The sequence below is a fragment of the Puma concolor genome, chromosome B4 (assembly GCF_028749965.1).
Source record: "Puma concolor isolate L17-30 chromosome B4, mPumCon1.1.hap2, whole genome shotgun sequence".
Taxonomy (NCBI): domain Eukaryota; kingdom Metazoa; phylum Chordata; class Mammalia; order Carnivora; family Felidae; genus Puma; species Puma concolor.
The window spans coordinates 27,268,235-27,281,092 of NC_141673.1; the positions used below are offsets into that span (position 1 = coordinate 27,268,235).

General features: G+C 43.4%; 1 protein-coding gene across 1 annotated transcript in view; it reads right to left on the reverse strand.

The window, feature by feature from the left end:
* Window positions 1-4,613: 4,613 nt before the first annotated feature.
* The window catches only part of MRPL42 (mitochondrial ribosomal protein L42), a 70,524-nt gene continuing 62,279 nt past the window's right edge, over window positions 4,614-12,858 (reverse strand). The window contains exons 6-7 of the transcript XR_015253434.1: window positions 5,453-5,536; window positions 4,614-4,756 (exon numbers count right to left, since the gene is read on the reverse strand). The gene's annotated coding sequence lies outside the window, so the exon portion shown is untranslated. The remainder of the gene's footprint in view (window positions 4,757-5,452; window positions 5,537-12,858) is intronic.

Here is a 12,858-nt window from a genome sequence, read left to right on the forward strand (position 1 = left end):
GAGCTAAAGTCAGACGCCTAACCGACTGAGCCACCCAGGCATCCCTAAAGATTTTATTTTTAAGTAATCTCTACACCCAACGTGGGGCTCAAACTCACAACCCCAGATCAAGGGTCACATGTGCTACCGACTGAGCAAGCCAGGCAACCCGGTAGGTAACTTTAATATCATCATTTTGCACATGAGAAAACTGGGCCTGATAGATGTTAAAGGACTTGCCCAAGCATAGAAATTCTAAGTGACAGAGCCAACTTTGACCCTACAAATCCTGGCTCCAGACCCAAGGATTTACAAATCATTACACATACTGCCTCATAGCGTTAGTTGTAACAGCAGCCAACAACGTTCGAGTCTCAGTTGTATGCCAACGATGATGCGTAGTTATATGTATGGACATCAATCCTCATAAAAACTCCATCAGATTGACATTTATCATCCTCTTTTTGTGAGGCACAGAGAGGTTAAGCAGCTTGCCTCGGGTTACCCAGCTGGTAAGTGAAGGAACTAGGTTTCAAGTCTTTGTAGAGTGCCTTTGTAGGCAATACTCTTAGGCTGTGCTCTTAGGGTGTGCTCTTGCTCACAGGTGCTGTGAGCTTCGGCTTTGTGGAACAGGTGCACGCCGCTACAGATACCACTTTGTAAAGTATGGTTTCTGCCGTCTCCCCTGGGAAAGATCCAGAGAGCCACAGAACAAGACATACTGGAGACCCAGTCTCCACTATACATCTTCTCTGGCCTCTTTGTTTGCCTGCTAGCATTTTCCTCTCATTTTGCTAAGAGCATTCTGGTTTTCTATTGGGGAATATATTGGTTTTCTGTCATTGCCATAACAAGTGACCGTTAACTTAGTGGATGAAAACCATGCAAATTTATTATCTTACAGTTCTGGAGGTCAGTTGTCCAAAACAGGTCGCTCTGAGCTAAAAGGCAAGGTATCATCAGGGCTGAATTTCTCTAGGAGGCCCTCAGGGACAATGTGTTCCTTTGTCTTTTCCAGTTTCTAGAGACGCTCGCATTCCTAGGCTCATGGCTGGGTTCCTCCACCTTCAAAGCCAGCAACCTGTCAGGCCAAGTCCTCTTCTCGCACTGGTTCGTCGACTTAACGATCCTGTTGACTGTATCGGGTTTACCTGGACGATCTCCCTGGGTGAAGGAGCTGACCAGCCACCTTAATTCCTCTGTGCCTGTTCACGGCTCCTCAGCGTTAGGAGATATGTGTCTCTGGGAGCCTCATTCTACCTGCCCCAGGAGACCTCCCTCTTTCACTCTCAGACCATATATTCTGCATTAGTCCAGCTCAATAACCCTGCCTCACAGGATGGGTCTGGGACCTTACTGGAATTCTTGGAAAAGGGAGGCCCTCCTCATCCCCCAAAGAGCTGATCACAGCTCAAGAGTGGCCCTCTCCCTGAGTGGTCGGAGCCTTTTGCACTGGCTGTTAAATATGGTGACAGTCCTCCCTGCTGCTGGGGGTGATGAGCCGGTAGCTGCTGTGCCCAACTTTATGGAAACATGGGACAAGGGTCCCTAAAAATGAGGCCCCTTCCTCCTGCTGCTCCTTCGGGGAGCTACTATGTGGCACTTAACAATCTCTAAAAAACAAAGACAACTCAAATAAGATCTCTTTAATGCGACCCAGCTCAGCACTGTTCAGTACTTCATTTGGTACTCGCCAGCTTGCTTTGAGCGTCAGGATGCACACCAGTGTTCAGCATGTTGACTGCTTCTCCAGCCTCTCCTTTGTCATTCTTGGCATCCCCGAAGCTTAAAAAACTGCAATAAAATATCTTGTTGCTAGGATCCACCCGAAGCACACGTCATTAGTGGGGCTTCTGCGCTGTGAATGCTGTGTAAGAAATGACACAAGTCTCTGTGGCACACCAGAAGCATTTCTTTTTCTTCCTCACAGGTCTGTGGGGCTGCTGGGGCAGCTCTGCCTCGGGCCGCAGATGGAGATTGGGTCCACTCCCATTTCTCTCACTGTCCTTGGACCAGAAGGTACCCAAGGGCAGTTCGTTCGTTCTTTCTTCTTTCTTTCTTTCTTTCTTTCTTTCTTTCTTTCTTTCTTTCTTTCTTTCTTTCTCTTTCTCTTTCTTTCTTTCTCTTTCTTTCTTTCTTTCTTTCTCTTTCTTTCTTTCTTTCTTTCTTCTTTTTTAACATTTTTATTTATTATTTTTGAGAGACAGAGAGAGAGACAGAGCACAAGCCTGGGAGGGGCAGAGAGAGAGGGAGACACAGAATCGGAAATAGGCTCCAGGCTCTGAGCTGTCAGCACAGAGCCCGACGCGGGGCTTGAACTCATGAATGGTGAGATCATGACCTAAGCCGAAGTCAGACGCTTAACTGACTGAGCCACCCAGGCACCCCAGGGACAGTTCTCATGGTAGAGGACAGAAGGACAAGAGGTCAAGCCAAACTACAGGAGCATGTTTAAAGTCTCTGCTCATATCATGTCCGCTAATATATTCCATTGGCCAAAACAAGCCATATGCCAAGTCCAACATCAGTGGATGGGAAAATATACTCTGGTCTCTCCAGTAGGGGGGTGAGGGGTGGAGGGGCAAGGTAGAGAGAGTATCATGGCAAAGACTGGACACATTCCAAGGGGGAAGAGAAGAATTAGAATAATCCAGTCCTATCACAGACACCCTCCATTAAAAAAAAAAAATTTTTTTTTTAATGTTCATTTACTGAGGGGAGGAGGGGCAGAGAGAGAGGGAGACAGAATCTGAAGCAGGCTCCAGGCTCTGAGCTGTCAGCACAGAGCCCAATGTGGAGCTCGAACCCACAAACCACGAGATCATGACCTGAGCTGAAGTCAGACAATTAACCGACTGAGCCACCCAGGCACCCCCAGACACCCTCCATCTTTAAATTGCCCTCTTCTTTCATGAAAAAAAAAGAGAAAACCACATAAAAAGGTCATTTCAAGGATTTCTGCAAAAATTTTCTGAAAGCTATTTCCAGAAGTTACCAGGATTAGTAAAATTTCATTCCATCTCCTACCTTTAGGTCTGACTTCATGGGACTCAGGCAGGAGCATGGGGGCCCACATTCAGAAGGACCCCATATTTGCTTTAATGTTCTGCTGTCCCTGTCTTGAGGTTCTTAATAATTTTTGAATAAGGGGCTCTAAATTTTCATTTTGCACTGGTCCCCACAAATTATGTAGCCAGTCCTGTCTATACATGTTATATTTATGGTCCCAGATAGTGAGGACTAATGCTCAGAATGGCAACCCTAAGACCTATAGATTCCAAAATCATCCCCAATCCAATTACAATAACCATGTTCTTTCATGCATTCAACATGCTTATTGGGTACTGTTATAATTCCAGGATTTAGAGGTCAAACCATGAACTAACCAGCCCTGCCCTCGTGGCATTCACACTGTGCCGTACTTCCTGCCCACTGGACAGATGACTTTCATGCACAGCTGTTCAGGGGACATCAGAGGCAGACACATACAGCAGAGTGTGTCATAGGCACTGTCGGGTAGGGGGCACATGCAAATCCCAGCAGTCACCAGGAACTCCATCCACCTCAATCTCTCAGAAACAAATCAGAAATGCAAGAGGGTGAGAGTGATAATATCAGAGCGCTCATCTTAAATCCACCCTGCATTGTAAAAGATAATAAATCTTTCACAACTCTGCTACTTTAGACGTTATTCTAGTCTCTAAAGTGGCAAAAAGACAGATCCATTTTAGAAAGGTTTTCAACCATAAAGACGGAAGTCAAAGAGCCAACCGAGTTTCTGGTTAACATTTCCCAGGGGCTCTTCAAATATTGTGAGAAATGCCACTCTGTGACAGCTTCAGCCGAACACTAGCCCCATCCTTCAAGAAAGCTGCTGGCTCTGGAGTGGGAGGATGTCAAGCTGCTGATCTGCTTGAAAGATCAGAACAGGTGTATTTCACACTCCAGCTGCAGGGACCTTGCCCTGGGAAGGAACCCGTCCTTTTCCTCACTGCCTTGCTTTCCAAAAATTCATGCCCTTAGACCCCGCACCCCCATGTACCCCCACCCCAAACCAGACTCCATGCTTCCAAGCAAGCCCAGCTGGAATAAACATGTTACTACCACACACGTGTGCCTCCCTGAGCACACGGCACCAGTAGTTCTGTCAAAGTTGGTTCCTCCAGGCTCCGGAGGCCGGAGTGCCCACATCAGGGTCACCTGCGGGCTTGTTAAACACAGATTTTAGGGCTCCACCCTAGAGGTTTTGATTCAGTAGGTCTTGGATGGGTCCTCAAAATTTGCTTTTCTAGTAAATTCCCAGCTGCCTGATGCTGCTGATCTGGGTTACAGCCTTTGAGAACTACTGCTTTAGGGCATTGCCTCCCGAAAGGCTGCCTCAGCAACACTGTCGTCATGGTGAGACCCTAGTTCTCTGGCTTCTGACCAGCCCCGCTTCGACTTTGTTCAGTTCCCATCCATTCGTCAGCTCCCTTCAGCAGTCCCCTTGCTCCACACTCCACTGAAAGTATTCTTGCTAAAATTAAAAATGATACACCTACTGCCACATTTAACAGACAGGGGACATCACTCTCAGGTGTCTCACCTGCTGTGTCACAACTTGGCACGTCCAGATGGAACTCCCCACCTTCCTCTGCACCATGAGCCTGCTCAGCCGCGTGGGTCTGCCTCCTTCTGATGACAGTATCGCTCTTCTTGGCAGCAGCTGCCCCGCCCAGTTTGCATAGTTCAGGTGTGATTTCCTGACACCTTGATTTGGGACCTGTGGCCTCCAGAACTGTGAGAAAATAAATTCTGTTGTTTTAAACCTCCTCCCCCAACCCGAGCTTGTGATAATTTGTTATAGCAGCCATAGGAAACTAATACATCCTGCTTCCATTCTTTTTAAGTTTACTTATTGTGAGAGACAGACAGTGGGGGAGGGGCAGAGAGAGGGAGAGGGAGAATCCCAGGCAGGCTCCACACCATCAGTGTGAATCCTGATGCGGGGCTCGAACCCACAAACCGTGAGATCATGACCTGAGCTGGAGTCAAGAGTTGGACGCTCAACCAACTGAGCCACCCAGGAGCCCCTATCCTGCTTCCATTCTAATGGGGGTGGTGGAGGGGGGAATACTGCTTAGGAGATTTGAACTAAGACATCGAAAACAGGAAATTTCAAAGCTTCCTCAGGGCAGGTCTGGTGCTTGAAAAATAGTCCGGGCACCAGCCTATCCAAGATGAAGGTAGTTACCATTTTGGCACAGATTAGTAACCTACCAACGTAGGACCATCTGTTTCTTACGCCAGTCCTGTATATTTGGTCCCTTGAGGTTGTAGGAAATTCTTTCTCTGGTAGATGGGAGATAGGCTTTCTTTATATAATAAATTCAGAAAAGTTTCCAGTTTCACTGAACAGCTCCTTTCCCAGAAAGTTTAAAATTAATTTTCTTTGTAATTTCTGATAATAAGTACTGATAGCAAATTTCCTTACCAGCTTTTGTAATCCCGATGCCGTCACAGATCCACTATTGCTGTAGGAAATCATTCTTCTTTGTGGCTGTGATGACATCAACCTCTATGAGGGGGAAAGAAGAAAAACAACAGGAAATTCTGTGTTCAGCTGTTAACTGATAGGTGAAGGAGGAACTGGTTTTTAAGTAAGTTCCCTTAATGAAGCGGCATCCTCCATTACTTGGCTTTATTTATTCAATCTATTTATTTACATTAAATCATTTGTAGTAGAAGTCCTTCGTCAAAAAAATCAGGGAGTATACTGCAGAAGCCATCACTTTGGTAGGGTCCTAGGTCATATTGCCCCATGTCAGGCATGAGCAGAGGGGCTGAAAAAGACCCCAACACAGGGTGAGGAGATAATTTTAAGAAAGAAAGAAAGAAAGAAAGAAAGAAAGAAAGAAAGAAAGAAAGAAAGAAAGAAAGAAAGAAAGAAAGAAAGAAAGAAAGAGAGGGAGGGAAGGAAGGAGGAAGGAAGAAAGAGAAAGAAAAAAGAAGGAGAAAGAAAGAAAAGAAGGAAGAGAAAGAAAGAAGGAAAGAAAAGAAGAAGGAAGAGAAAGAAAGAAGGAAAAGAAAGAAAGAGAGGGAAGGAAGGAAGGAGGAAGGAAGAGAAAGAAAAGAAAGAAAGAAAGAAAGAAAGAAAGAAAGAAAGAAAGAAAGAAAGAAAAAGAAAGAAAGGAAGAAGGAAGGAAAGAAAGAAAGAAAAAGAGAGAGGGAGGGAAGGGAGGAAGAAAGAAAGAAAAAAAAGAGAAAGAAAGAAAAGAAGGAAGAGAAAGAAAGAAGGAAAAGAAAGAAAAAGAAAGAAAAGAAAGAAAGAAAGAAAGAAAGAAAGAAAGAAAGAGAGGGAAGGAAGGAAGGAAGAGAAAAAGAAAGAAGGAAAAGAAGGAAAGAAGGAAGAAAAGAGAAAAGAAATACAGATGGCTAATAAACAGTTGACGTGGGCAACTTCACTGATTGTATTAGTTAGGGTTCTCCAGAAAAACAAAACCAACAAGATATGTGTACATTTAGAAATTGAACTTTATGTTAAGGAAGTGGCTCATGCCATTGTGGGGACAGGCAAGTCCAAAACATGCAGGGCAGGACAGCAGGCTGGAGACCCAGGGAAAAACTGACCCAAGTTTTTCCTCTGAAGGCCTTCAACTGATTGGATGAGGCCCACCACATTACAGAGGGTAGTCTGCTTTACTCAAGAGCTATTGATTTCAATGTTAATCTCCTCTAAAATATGCTTTCACAGCAGCATCTAGACTAGGGTTTGACAAAAAAACTGGGCACCAAAGCCTAGCCACACTGACACATAAAATTAACCGTCACATTCATAACAAAAAAGCAAATATAATTGACAATAAGGTATTTTTCACTCAGCAGGTATCCAGAGATTGAAAAGAATTGCACCCTTTGTTGAGAGATAACAGAATACTCACACACCACTGCTGGGGGCACAGACACCAACAAATTTTTCTGTACTGCAGTTTGGCAGTATTAAAATGTCAAATGTGCATATTCTTTGACCCCACTATTCCACTTCTAGGAGCTTACTCTAAGAGAATATTCAAACAAGTACAAAGAGGCGGGTATATGTACATGGTCCAGCAATGTTACATATCGTGATAAAAAATTGGAAGCATCTTCAGGGGCGCCTGGGTGGCGCAGTCGGTTGAGCGTCGACTTCAGCCAGGTCACGATCTTGCAGTCCGTGAGTTCGAGCCCCGCGTCAGGCTCTGGGCTGATGGCTCAGAGCCTGGAGCCTGTTTCCGATTCTGTGTCTCCCTCTCTCTCTGCCCCTCCCCCGTTCATGCTCTGTCTCTCTCTGTCCCAAAAATAAATAAATGTTGAAAAAAAAAAAAATTGGAAGCATCTTCAATGTCACAGATTATGAGCAGGTTACGTAAATTACAGAACATCTGTACAATGGAATACATACTAGACTTGAGAAAGCATAAGGATAGTCTATATTCCTAGACATGAAATGATCTTTGATCTCATTTATGTACAAGTAAGTTAATCGATACATTTCCTAGAAAAGACATTTACCAAAATCATAATCGTGGTTCTCTCTGGGTGGTGGAATTTCAGGTTATTTTTGTAGTCGTTATTGAGGGCTTATTATGTGTCAGGTATTCTTTTTAAGTACTTTCTGTGGATTCAACTCATTTAATAATCTGTATTATTTGCATCTTTTTAAAAAACAAAAGCATTATCATTGTTTTCCCAAAAACTACAAAGTAGTTTTTAAAAATATCCCTTCTAGGGACGCCTGGGTGGCTCAGTTGGTGAAGCGTCCAACTCTTGATTTCCATTCAGGTCATGATCTCATGGTCCTCAGATCAAGCCTTGTATCAGGCCCCACACTGGGCCTGAAGCCTGCTTAAGATTCTCTCTCCCCCTCTCCCTCTGCCCCTCCCCTGCTCGTGCACTCTCTCTCTGTCTCTCTCAGATAAATAAAATAAAATAAAAAATAAAAATAAAATAAAAATATCCCTTCGATTCTCCTGCATGAGAGGGAGCCCCTGTTTCCTAAAGCCCCACAATCTTGGAACAACCAAGAGTCGGAAACTACTCCACGCACACCCTACCAAGCATTAGTATTGGGAATCTCCTCATTTTGCAAAAAAAAAAAAAAAAAAAAAAAAAAAAACCCTGACATTCTCTCATTGCTGTTGGAGTGTTTTGTTTGTTTGGTTGTTTTCATGGTCCTCTCTTGTTTATTGTGGACTGAATGAGTGACTGAGTGAGCAATGTGTTCTCTTTTAACCCTGATTCTTACTCCTAACCCTTTCCCATAGGCAGCCCCTCTGATGTATCTAATTTGCCTCCTTCCGTTTCTGAGTGTTCTCACATGCATTGTACTTTTAATTTACCTAAAGGGTCTGATTTTATCTTTCATTCAAGGGTCTTCCCTGCCTCCCTCCCCCGGCCCACCACACTTCCACCCACCCAACACCAGATACTCAACGCTCTCCCTGTTTCTGCTGTGGCTGCCACGGGATTCCTGGAGTTGCAGGTGCGTCCTTCATCAACCCTCCATCCACGACTCACCCCCAACGCCTGGCTCGGCCCAGTATTTAAGGTTCACCCAAAAGTCAACCTTGGTTTTTGTTTTGTTTTGTTTTTTTTCCTACGTGTAGCCTTCTCCAGAGAAACTTGGTGCAAGTTTTCCATTGGCCAGCCTGGAGGGAATTGCAAGGCCAGCACTGAGTGCCCAGTGAGACTATTCCTTGTAGATCCCAAACTAAGGCATCTGGGCAAGACACTGTCTCCTTGCTCTCTTACCTCCAAATAACCCCCCTGCCCTCCTAGGTCATTTTCTCTTCTCCACTGGGTTGAAACAGCCTTACTTTCCAGTCTGTGCTAATGCTTACCTCTGGAGGCCTGTCAGCCCAAAGACTCCTTTATGTATCTTCCCGAAGACCTAACGTGTCCTTCATCATCTCCCAGTCTGAGGGCTTGATATTTGCAAGAGGAATATGAGTCCCCACTGTGATCTTTCTATAATTTCTGCCTTCTACTCATCCCACTGGCTGCCTTTAAGTTTAGTCGGATTTAATCTGCAGAAAAATGCTAGGAGGGGTGGGGCTGGTCAGAGGAGGATTTCTCTCAAAGTTAATGAAGTTTGAGTTTCAAGGCCCCTAACTTGGCAAGGCCTGAGAAGGAGCCCTAACAACGTGTTCACAAAGGTACATGTTTTTGTTACATTTGCAAATTTATGGTATTTTAACCACAATCAGTTAAGACCTCTGTCTTTGCTCTCCGACTTTCCTTCCATCACAATCTCCCTCCTGTCAGAGAGCTTTGAAGTGGCCTTAGACATTATGGGATCTAGCTGAAGGAAAGTTGGCTTGGGGATACATGTTGTAGGGTTTAGTGGATATATTTAAATGTTTCTTAAGCACTGTTGTGTCTCCTTGTTGCAGTATTCTATCCTAAAATTGTATTATTTTCTCAAAGAATGTTTCTAAAATTATAACGCTTTCTTTCACTTCACAAAGCCGAGTCTTCCCACGCCATGAAGCACAGTGCTTTTCACTTCAGGGGCACCTGGGTGGCTCAGTTGGTTAAGCATTCTACTTCAGCCCAGCTCCTGATCTCACAGTTTGTGAGTTCAAGCCCTGCGTGGGGCTCTGTGCTGACAATGCAGAGCCTGCTTGGGATTCTCTCTCTCTCTCTCTCTCTCTCTCAAAATAAATCAACTTAAAAAAAAAAAAAAGAACTTACATATCCCTCAGGATGTCCTTGGGTATTGATGATGCTTCTGTCCTGATCTTAGTTTTGAAACATTCATGTTGTAGGTGAACCCCCAATTTCCACTCAACAAGTGCAGCCCTTGGCTCAGAGTATGGCTTCCAACTCATATATCTTTGTTAGTTTTCTTTCTGGGGCCTCTCCCCACTGTCACCTTACACACGCACTCTTTCTCTCTCTCCCTCTCTCTCCCTTTTATATCTGGCTCAGTTCAATCTCCTATTTAAGTATCACAAGCTGGAGTGCAGAATGGCAATGAGCCAGTTTTTCAAAATGAGCTAAAATCTACAAGGCACACACTTTCAAGAACGCCCACAGCTGCCAGTCTTAACCTTAGAGGACAAGAGTAGGAAACAGGCTTATGTGGCAGGTGCTCTGTCTGGGTGTTTGGAATTGAAGCTGTTTAATGAGATAAAAATATTTCCAACTCTTCACCTAACAAAACGGTAAAAGTATTAAATTCTTTTAAATTCGAAAAGTCCCTCAAACTAACATCTCAGAAAAATTTTTAGTGCACACACACACACACACACACACACACACACACAAATAGTTGCCCAAGAACTAGTAGGTTAACAGAATCTCATTTTAGTGAAACACACTACAATGTCTCAGAAGAGAGGTTTTTCCATTGACTTAGATTCAAGATCAAGTTTTTTGTTGGTGGTCTTTCTTTGTGGGGGCGGGGGGATCTATTTTTTTATCTTCTTTTCCCCCTCTAAAATGCCTTTCCAGGAGTGTTAACCCTACCTATAGTTTTTAAAAGTGTTAACCTTCAGGGGCACCTGGGTGGCTCAGTCGGTTAAGTGTCTGGCTTCAGCTTAGGTCATGATCTCACAGTTTGTGGGTTCAAGCCCCTCATCAGGTTCTGTGCTGACAGCTCAGAGCCTGAAGCCTGCTTCAGATTCTGTTTCTGTCTTTCTCTGCCCCTCCCCTGCTTGCTCTCCGTCTGTCTCTCTCTCCCTCCCCCACCTCTTCTCTCTCTCTTTCTCAAAAATAAATAAACATTAAAAAAAAATTTTAAATGTTAATCTTCATTTCTCTGGCAGTAATCCAGTCATGTATTGATGAAACAAATATTTACTGAGTGCCTACAATATTTCAGGCCTTGTTCTAGGTACTTCTTTCACTAGGAGAATTTTCCTATGTTATTTTTTTTTATTTTATTTTTTATTTTTAAAAATTTGCATCCAAATTAGTTAGCATATAGTGCAACAATGATTTCAGGAGTAGATTCCTTAGTGCCCCTTACCCATTTAGCCCATCCCCCCTCCCACTACCCCTCCAGTAACTCTCAGTTTGTTCTCCATATTTATGAGTCTCTTCTGTTTTATCCCCCTCCCTGTTTTTATATTATTTTTGTTTTCCTTCCCTTATGTTCATCTGTTTTGTCTCTTAAGGTCCTCATATGAGTGAAGTCATACGATTTTTGTCTTTCTCTGACTGACTAATTTCACTTAGCATAATACCCTCCAGTTCCATCCACATAGTTGCAAATGGCAAGATTGCATTCTTTTTGGTTGCCGAGTAATACTCCAGTGTGTGTGTGTGTGTGTGTGTGTGTGTGTGTGTGTGTATATACACACATATATACCACGTCTTCTTTATCCATTCATCCATCAATGGACATTTGGGCTCTTTCCATACTTTGGCTATTGCTGATAGTGCTGCTATAAACATGGGGGTGCATGTGTCCCTTCAAAACAGCATACCTGTATCCTGTGGATAAATGCCAAGTAGTGCAATTGCTGGGTCATAGGGTAGTTCTATTTTTAGTTTTTTGAGGAACCTCCATACTGTTTTCCAGAGTGGCTGCACCAGCTTGCATTCCCACCAGCAGTGCAAAAGAGATCCTCTTTCTCCGCATCCTCACCAACATCTGTTGTTGCCTGAGTTGTTAATGTTAGCCATTCTGACAGGTGTAAGGTGGTATCTCTTTGTGGTTTTGATTTGTATTTCCCTGATGATGAGTGATGTTGAGCATTTTTTCATGTGTCGGTTGGCCATCTGGATGTCTTCTTTGGAGAAGTGTCTATTCATGTCTTTTGCCCATTTCTTCACTGGATTATTTGTTTTTTGGGTGTTGAGTTTGATAAGTTCTCTATAGATTTTGGATACTAACCCTTTATCTGATATGTCGTTTGCATATATCTTTTCCCGTTTGGTCTGTTGCCTTTTAGTTTTGCTGATTGTTTCCTTCGCTGTACAGAAGCTTTTTATTTTGATGAGGTCCCAGGAGTTCATTGTTGCTTTTGTTTCCCTTGCCTCCAGAGACGTGTTGAGTAAGAAGTTGCTGAGGCCAAGATCAAAGAGGTTTTTGCCTGCTTTCTCCTCAAGGATTTTGATGGCTTCCTGTCTTACATTTAGGTCTTTCATCCATTTTGAGTTTATTTTTGTGTATGGTGTAAGAAACTGGTCCAGGTTCATTCATCTGCATATCGCTGTCCAGTTTTCCCAGCACCACTTGCTGAAGAGACTGTCTTTATTCCATTGGATATTCTTTCCTACTTTGTGAAAGATTAGTTGGCCAGAGAATCTTCCCATGTTATTAAATCTCTTTGCAAACATGATTTAGTATCATAATATTTTATAATAAGCAGACCTGAGAATTTATTTAGCCATTCTGGTTTTGTTAAACATTTAGACCATTTCCAATTTCTCCCTATTATAAGTAAGGCAGCAATGATCCTCCTTGTAATAGACACTTGTCCATATCTATGATTAATTCTACAGGACAGACGTCTACGAGTGGAATTACTAGATTGGAGGGTATGAACACTTGAGTTTCTTGACAAATATTTCTGGCAGACTTTCTAATGCATATTATCACCTTTGACTTCCTCAAATCCTCTTCAACTGAAGAATCACCCACCCCCATTTAAAGACAGGAGAGCATATTCAATTCCTTCTGTAGAAGTTTGCTGATTCCTAAAATAATGGCAATAAAAGTAATCAGGTTGTTTTCTTGAATACCTCTAGTCCTTTCTGTACCATACCCATTGTCTAGGATCACATTTCTGCACTCTTTTTGCAAAGCCAAAACACTCACAGAAGAAAGAGTATCCATTTACTCGGCTCGTTATTATCACTCTAGGCAGATGAGAAGTCAACCTGGGGAGGAAATCACCCACGAGAAATACA